This window comes from Mytilus californianus, unplaced genomic scaffold (assembly GCF_021869535.1).
Source record: "Mytilus californianus isolate M0D057914Y unplaced genomic scaffold, xbMytCali1.0.p SCAF_2, whole genome shotgun sequence".
In the NCBI taxonomy this organism is placed as follows: Eukaryota; Metazoa; Mollusca; class Bivalvia; order Mytilida; family Mytilidae; genus Mytilus; species Mytilus californianus.
Genome location: NW_026262668.1, coordinates 112,663,355 through 112,672,501, shown reverse-complemented (window position 1 = coordinate 112,672,501; position 9,147 = coordinate 112,663,355). Strand labels below are relative to the sequence as shown.

Genomic DNA, 9,147 nt, shown 5'->3' with positions numbered 1-9,147 from the left:
AATGGTTTTAACAGTACATTTGATTACATTTCAAGATCTTTTGCTAATGAAGAAAATATCATAAATTAAGAATACGAAACAACGGATGTTTAATACACACAACTTCAGAATCTAGTACAGATACTTCAATTCAAAATATCATAAAATATGACTAAGCGCTGTATAACTTCAATTCGTAGTTACTGTACAGAGCCTCAATGATCTTTGTTAATGAATTATTAATAGAAAATTACAAATGAGCAATGTATCTTGTTGCAATTATTGTAACTTTCAATCAAACTATGTTCTAGGCTCCACGATGTCTACATGCACAATATCTATATATAACGTAAGACAATGGTCACTTCCTCGGCATTTCACAACATACCAAGTATTATGTAACGTGATTTCATGACAAAGATCGATCTAAAAATCGAAATAAATACATACTTGCACTCTTAGCTTCAAAAGCATTGAAGTACGTAAATGCCTACATTGATTATGAAAGTGTATGTACCAGTGTGGATGGGCGTGACATTGATGGAAATCTCTTAATTAGTTGTGAGGACGTCTTGTTAGCCTACAACCTCGTCTTTTAATGGAAGTTACAGAGGTGAGCAGATAAATATTTTCACTTGGTTCTTCTTTCTACGTATACTGTGGGTTCAATAATTTCAAATTGAAATGTTTTCCTGTATAATAAAACTATTGTTATAAAAAACAACTAGCATCTTCTTATGTACGTTAAACGCCAATTGATCATCATATTCAAATGTTAATAAAAAAAAGCTTTCTATTTTATAGGTATTTTCGGTGAGTTTCTTTCTAAGACCAAGTATCTTGCTAGGAGAGTTTTTGAAATAGAAATCTATTGCAATAAAATTTCCTGTACCAATTTGTCTGCACCAGATGGAAAGCGACAACGCTTAGTATAATATATCTCATAAAGATAGGATGAACATTATTAGCATATATTTCCCAATTCACATCAACGTTAAAGAAAGCAACCATATTGGTCAAGGCAAGCTTCAACACGATAAAACACAGGCAAGCTTCAACACGATAAAACACAGGCAAGCTTCAACACGATAAAACACTCCTTAACTATTACAGCTTTACCTGGCTCCATTTAGTCCTTTTCAGAGATTTTTATATTATATAATAGACTGTCACGGCTTTGAAGTGTAGTTTGTGAGCAGGTGCTTCAATAGATGTTATGACTGACCATGCGCACAAATTGGTGAAAAAGCCTACCTTTAGAACTGTTTCACAAGTGAAATCAAAATCTTTTTGGTACCAATATCGCCGATCTCGTTATTTGCACGAAATACGACTGGTACTCTTATCCAGTTATCGAGGAAAGCAATTACATGTGTGTCCATGTAGAGCCGCCCGGTGTGTAGCATAACTACAGTGAGAACATAATTATTATGAAAGATATATCCTCAAAGAACATATTTACTTATATACAGATATGCCCTCTAAGACCATATTTATTTATAGAGATATCCCTCTTAGAACATAGTTAAGTTCAAGTATGCACATCAAAATTGTATAACACTCTTAATTATTTCTGTAAAAAGGCAATAGATTTTTTTTATATTCTGTGTCTTCTAATGATTAATTGCTCTCTCTCTCTCTCTCACGCAAACGGATCATGATAAGATGAAAAACACATCACACCGTAAATAAGAGATATGTCTATGCACGTTTAAACTGCTCTGTTCTGTAGTTCCATTAATGAATTTTAATATTTCTTTACACTATCTGTGATGGCTACGTCATAAAACAGAGAAATCATATGTAAATCTCAAGCTTATCATTCGTTGTGTAGGTAAACATTTTTTGCTGAAAGGAATACATGATTTAAAGCTTTGTCAACTCACTGGATTTACGGAATTAATATGTCTAGTATTTTTATGGCTAATTACCGCCTAGGACAGTTGAGGAAAAGGGATAAAGAAGAACAACAGAAACAAAAACGGTCAGTATGTTTTAAGAAACATAATTCATTTTGAGGTTTTTTTCAATGTATCATAATTAGATTTCGTCGGGTTAAAGACATAGACAATATCTTATTATGAATTAAAATAGATTTAGGATATTTGTCAATGAGACAGCAATCCAATGGCATAAAAACAATAGATATATAGATGTTACCATCCCGTATTCAACAATACTAGACAAATGTCTATCCAACGCCAAATCCTAAGTCTACCCGAGCCTAAAACAGTTTTAAATAAAATAAACTGAATCTAAACAATTTATGCTGACAACACCAAATTCAATAAATGACAAAAAGATATATAATAAAGTAAATAGGATAATCTTAAAAATATCTTATAAAAATTACAAGATATCTCATACATTATCTGTTTGAAAGATATAAGATATATAATTTAGTTTAAAAGATATCTTATAAAGTATATAGGATATCGTATTAGCTTCAAATTAAATAAGATATCTCATAAATAATGCAAGTTATTTTATATACTTTATAAGATATCTTAATAACTTTATAAGATATCTTGAAATTGAACAAGTATAAAAACGGCTTGCCATATGTAAACTGCAGTTTTAGGTCTCAATCATACATTTTTTCATGTCGAACTATGCAAGTGAAAAACATAAGAACGTACAAAATAGGTCACATAAGTCGTACTGAAAATGCACCTGACCTTTTCAAAAATAGTATATAAAATAAAAAGAAATAAAAAGTCAAAATATAATTCTAGTATAGGCATGCAATTTCCTTTATCAAGGATTGCTTGCAGTAACTGAAATCCAGCTGAAATTGTAACGTGTCGTTTTCTTTTCCTCCGTTTTCTCTTTGTCCACGGTGGTACTGTATTTCTTCGGCTTGTCGTTTTTAACCCATTTTCGGTATCTCCCATTTATTCTGATGTTTTTAACTATAAATAAGTCAGCTGATGATAATCCGTATATATGATATTTTAAATGAAAAGCTGTTTATTCGATATCACAACCAATTCAGTTTCAATTATTAAAAAACCCAAATCTGCTATAAATGCTACAATAGCAAACATCTAAACGTTAAAAAATTGATAAGGGGTTCCGCGGAACCCTGTGTCCCTCCTGCGATTGCTGCTGTCAGTGTAAAAGTGTAATGTTGACTTAAAAAGTGAGTCTGTAAGTCCATTTATGGATACTGTATTTTGGTCATAAACAAGCTTCTGTCCAAATTTCATAAATTTCCATGAAGGTTTGAGAAAGTTATTGGAGACTGAAAAACATTAACCTCAGACTGAGCCTGAGTGTTAACTGTAAAAAAAAACTACGTCTATTTATCAGTAAAATACGGAAAAATATAAAATAGATATTTTCAAAATTTTACTCTGGATACTGTGTTTTTGGTCATTAACAAGTTCTGTCCATACTTCATAAAATTCCATGTCGGTTCGACTTATTAATGTCTAAAAAAAACTTCAGCCTCAGACTAAATCTGAATGTTAACTGTAAAAAAAGACTAAGTTCATTTATTAAAATACGGAAAAATGAAAATTTTGCTCTGGCTACAGTATTTTGGTCATAAACAAGCTTCTGTCCAAATTTCATAAAATCCCATGTAGGTTTGGCAAGGTTATTGATGTCTAAAAAAACTTTAACCACAGACTGAACCTAAATGTTAACGCCGCCGACGACGGAATCTATGATTGATATGTCTCGCCTTCGCGAAATAAATAAGTTTTGAGCGTTCCTGATGAATGTAAAACCAGAAAACTACATAAGAGGCACGTAATTTATAAAGTCTTGTTTTCATTTATTTACAATTCATCCTACTCCGTATTAAATCACTGTTGAACTGTTTTAAATTGATAATTTAGCATATATTTCTGAATCACATCAACGTTTAGTACTTTCACATATTTCTTCACAAATATTTATAAATATATAGTTTCAATCTTCAACAATTAGAAAACCCCATACGGTATAAAAGTTCCCGACATGACAAAACATGTGAAACAATACATTAGAGAAAACTAACGTCCTTATTAATAACAAAACAAATTACGAAAAAGAAATATGACGGACATGAACTAACGACAACCACCAAATTACAGGCTCCTGACTTTGACAAGCACATACAGAATGTGGTGGATGTAAACATAAGAACAAACTGTAACCACCAGTTGTAAATGGCTGAACTCAATAGATTGGTACAAAGAACAAACTGTAACCACCAGTTGTAAATGGCTGAACTCAATAGATTGGTACAAAGAACAAACTGTAACCACCAGTTGTAAATGGCTGAACTCAATAGATTGGTACAAAGAACAAACTGTAACCACCAGTTGTAAATGGCTGAACTCAATAGATTGGTACAAAGAACAAACAAACAACATAAAAACAATAGCACAAAAAGTTTCTGAAAGCTAGTCCCAGACTAAAGTATCAATCAGTACACATTTGTCAAATTTAGTGTAAAATTTCATCAACAGTTTGAGAAAACCATGACATTGTGCAATGTCAAAATATAAGTAAACAGTATCGACAGAATGTATGATCATAAGTACTCATAACTGTATAGCTATATATTTAGTAATGTGTTAATTTTGCAAAAACGTCATCAATACTACTCATTTTAGTATTAAATCTCACTGTATGAATGCGGCCTATAGTGTTTTTACCTTGTCCTCCTTTCCGTCCGTAAATATTTCTATCGCACCTTTTCCATGTACTACTGAATGACTTCACGGCAGTGATGATTTGTAGTGTGGGAGTCTGTAAAGGATCGGTCAGACACAGACATCCTGTTTACAGATTTTCTTTAAACTTTGTTTCATATTTGATTAGCTGCTTGACAGTTGTGAGTGGTAACGTGTGAGCACGGATATGTCAAACTCATACTTCCTGTTTTCCAAAATTTTTCAATATGTTGAATAAACTTAAAAGTATGTGTCTCATGCACATTTCTTTAAAACTACTGATTTTCCTACCGAAGGTCGGTGGTTCTCTCAGCGCACCCGACTTCCTCCACCAATAAAAAACTGACCGCCACAAAACAGCCAATAGTCTGAAAGTGGCGCTACACACTAATCACTCAATCAATCAATCAATCAATCAATTAATACTACTGAAGAGAATGACTTTATATTTAGTCAGATGCTTGGCAGTAATTAGTTGTAACGAGTGAGCGCTTTTTTAATCTGTCAGACACATACTTCCTGCTTACTTTAAATTACAAGAGGTGGTATCCTGACCACAACAACAAGTGTATTGACGTTCTTTTCAGTACCGATTCAGTGCTGAGTGATTTAAATTAATGTTAATTAAAACGTTAACATGTCAGTATTAAACAGTATATCATTACAAAACATTAACGTAACGATTGGCCACAAAACATTATGGAAAAAAATCAACACTCAAACTGCAACGAAAACTTTAAACGTTTTGCACTTATACATTACTGATACAGCCCTGAAATATCAGTATCAAAAGGTACTAAAATAAAAGTAAAATATATCTATAAAAAGTTTTCAAACATACTGAAGCTATCAAATAAGTCATGTGTAAGCTTAATTGGAAAATATAATCCTGATATCTAAGATGAGTTTAATTACATGCGATAATAATAATCCATGTTTTCGATTACACTTAACATGGCTTGATAAGGGATTATGTGGACGGCCAAATCAGAAAATTGCTCCAAACTCAGAATCCCAAAATGGATTTTCAGTAACCAATAAAATAAACATCGGTATGTTCCACCTGACGTGACCACAATCCCGTCTTTTTTTCTTCGATTGTGAAAGTTTGAATCTGCCCTTTGTGTTTGCTCTCTTTTGTATGACTATACCACTTGTTTCGTTACAAATACCTAAAGAGCTTTATTTAAGGTGTACATCTATATTTGTTCAAAGACAAGTGTCTGTGCTATTAACCAGTCGTGAGCCGAATCATTCGCAACAAAAAGAAATTTTTCGCTGTTATTTTTAGCGGTATTCACTTCAAATATAAGATACAGCATTGATTTGAGAAAATAATGACAATTCTTAAATGTAACAATAAAAAACATCCCCAAAAAATCTGACATAAATCAACAAAATTCACACTATGACACAGGTATATCAGTTGAATATTTTCAATAACAGGTGACAATACAATTTTGCTTAAATACTTTTAGATAATGTCTTTTAAATCTTTCATTTTAGGACCCGTAAAATAAAGTCTGAGCAGCATGTGACAGAAAGCATTAGATCAGATACCTCAACACCAAGCTACAAAACAACCACAGTATGCCACAACACCTCAACCCCAAGCCACACAACAATATCAAGCCACAAAACCTCAACACCAAACCACACAACAACAAGAGTAAGCTGTAAAAAAGAAAGTGTCAAACTAACAATAGTCAGAGACAAATGATCAATTGGAAACAGCCGGTGACATTGTTAAAACAAGCTTAGTAGAAATATAAAAAAAAATGTTTTGTTTAAGTATATTGTTTTTAACTGACTTGAATTGTTGTTGCATATTACGTATATATGTTATACTAGTAATTGAATACATTCTAAAAACTGGTCAGCTTAGGAAAGTACTGCAACTTAGATATTAGATATAAGAAGATGTGGTATGAGTGCCAATGAGACAACTCTCCATCCAAGTCAAAATTTATAAAAGTAAACCATTATAGGTTAAAGTACGGTCTTCAACACGGAGCCTTGGCTCACACCGAACAGCAAGCTATAAAGGGCCCAAAAATTACTAGTGTAAAACCATTCAAACGGGAAAACCAACGGTCTAATCTATATAAAAAACGAGAAACGAGAAACACTTATGAACCACATCAACAAAGTTAACGACAACTACTGAACATCAGATTCCTGACTTAGGACAGGTGCAAACAATTGCAGCGGGTTTAAACGTTTTAATGGTACCAAACCTTCACCCTTATCTGAAACAATAATGTAACATCACAACATAGAAAGACACATATTTATTTAATTATATTTAATTTTGTAGCAGTATCCTTTCGTAAATTTCATTAACAGCATATTTAAATTTTGTCACAATCATGTTTCAAAGTAACTTTCCAATTAGACGCATTTCTACAAAGTCCAGGCAAAATAGAAAAAATCTTACCACCTCCTCCCATATAGGTGATCATTATAAGTTTCATAACGAGTGAAAGTTGGTCCAATTTTCACGAGCTGTTAAACCTATTTCATTGTGTTCAATAGAAAAGTCGACGTTGATCTAGTCCTTTGCGCATTCCATTATGACGTAAGACGTAAAATATACGGCAGCGTCAACCTTTAACATCAGACAATAATTTAATTGTGTATCTAACACGTCTTCTGGTTGGCTGAAAGTTTTTTTGTCTATCAGCTCATAGACATAATTTTGTCATGTGACCGTGACGTCATCAACGTTTTTTTTCATGATTTACTAGTTAAAAAAATATAATTTAGAATTTAATTTTAAGGAATGACTGTAATATTTTTTCTGTCTATTCGAAATAACCTAAAAAATGTGGTGTACACTTTTAATATTCAATGTGCACCACATTTTTATGTTATTTTTTCATAGACAAAAAAAATATTACAGTCATTCCTTAATTAAAAAAAATTGTGTACGCTTAAAATGTAATACAATTTGACAAAAAATTATTTTAAGGTGAAAAGTAGAGTGTTTTTATCTTATTGAAGTAATCGCCATGGAGAAGATGTACATCGTTTTGACCTTTGAAAGTCATGCATGACCTAATAACCTAAATAACCAATAACGAAGAGAACAAATAATTTATATTTAAAGTGTTAAGCAGAAGGTTAATAGAATTAAGCTAAACTCCCATCCATATATTTTCTTTATACAACTAAAAGCTTACACAACGATGTCAAATTAAGTTTTTGATACGCTTTATACATTTTAATTAAAAGTTGCACCAAATATGATCATTATTTAAGAAATCCCATATGCCCTCAAATTTGAAATGTTCACTTCCTAGCAGGAACCGGAGCATGGAAGTAAAGGTTATGAATTGGACTTATCATCGATCATACAACTTTACTCAGTACTTGGATAACAAACTGTGTGCTCGAAACACCAACTTTAGTATTTTGATTGGTTGAATTCTGAGTCTGAGTACGATAATCGTACTCGAAATTTTTATGACCGTTTTATTGCCAAGGCATTTGTCAGTGTGTTTTATTGCCAAGGCACTGTCAGTGTGTTTTATTGCCAAGGCACTTGTCAGTATGTTTTATTGCCAAGGCACTTGTCAGTGTGTTTTATTGCCAAGGCACTGTCAGTGTGTTTTATTGCCAAGGCACTGTCAGTGTGTTTTCGACTTCTGAGTCTAAATATCCTTTTGGTATCGTTTACCTTTCTTTTATGGATATGCAATTATGAAAACAAAAGGTTACGTATACATTTTCCCCCTCAATCGTAATCTCAGTTAAAGTTCAGAATTGTTGCGGAGTTGAAGTTTTGAGTTATGAATAGTAGATTTATTTCGTTAATTAAATATCTATACAATAAGACTGTACATTTCCTCCATAAACTGAGCAGAAACCTTCACAATAAGACTCGATATATTAACGCCATTAGCTGAGCATAAACATCTACAATATGGCTCGATACATTGCAGCCATAAGCTGAGCAGAAACATCTACAATAAGACTCGATACATTACCGCCATAAGCTGAGCAGATGGTATTCTTAATAAAATGTCTCACTATCAGATCAGTAAATAAGTTTAGATGTTCATTAAAACGTGAAGCTTCATCTTAAAATATTTGTTTAGATGTACATGTACATATAAAGAGCATTTCAAAATGACCTGAAACTGATCATCTATTTCAAAATTATTATGAATCGCAATATTTTAGTTTGATAAAAATTAGAGTGGTGCGATACTTTTTCCGTGTGTATATATCCTCTTCAATTTGTTTAATACTATTTTTGTCTCACTGCCCAATTTCGAACTCTGCCTGCGAGTTTTAGCTCTTAGCATTGTGTATAAGTTTCATAATTTTGCATGAGGCAAACTTGAGAGAGTGCGGAAACGAAAATATTTGCAGTTTTCAAAGTTTTAACGGGGCATAACTCTAGAACGGTTAGTGACTCACTTCCCAAATTCGAACTGTGTCTGCGATGATGGTTCTTCGCAGTATGGAGCACAAACAAAAAAAAAGACCAAAAGAC

General features: G+C 32.4%; 1 long non-coding RNA gene across 1 annotated transcript; it reads left to right on the top strand.

Annotated features, from left to right (window-relative positions):
* Positions 1 to 412: 412 nt before the first annotated feature.
* On the top strand, positions 413 to 6,456 carry LOC127728627 (uncharacterized). The gene is made up of 3 exons (XR_007994288.1): positions 413 to 592; positions 1,814 to 1,963; positions 6,153 to 6,456. It is a non-coding gene; the product is annotated as an uncharacterized LOC127728627 (long non-coding RNA).
* The last annotated feature ends 2,691 nt before the right edge of the window (positions 6,457 to 9,147 follow it).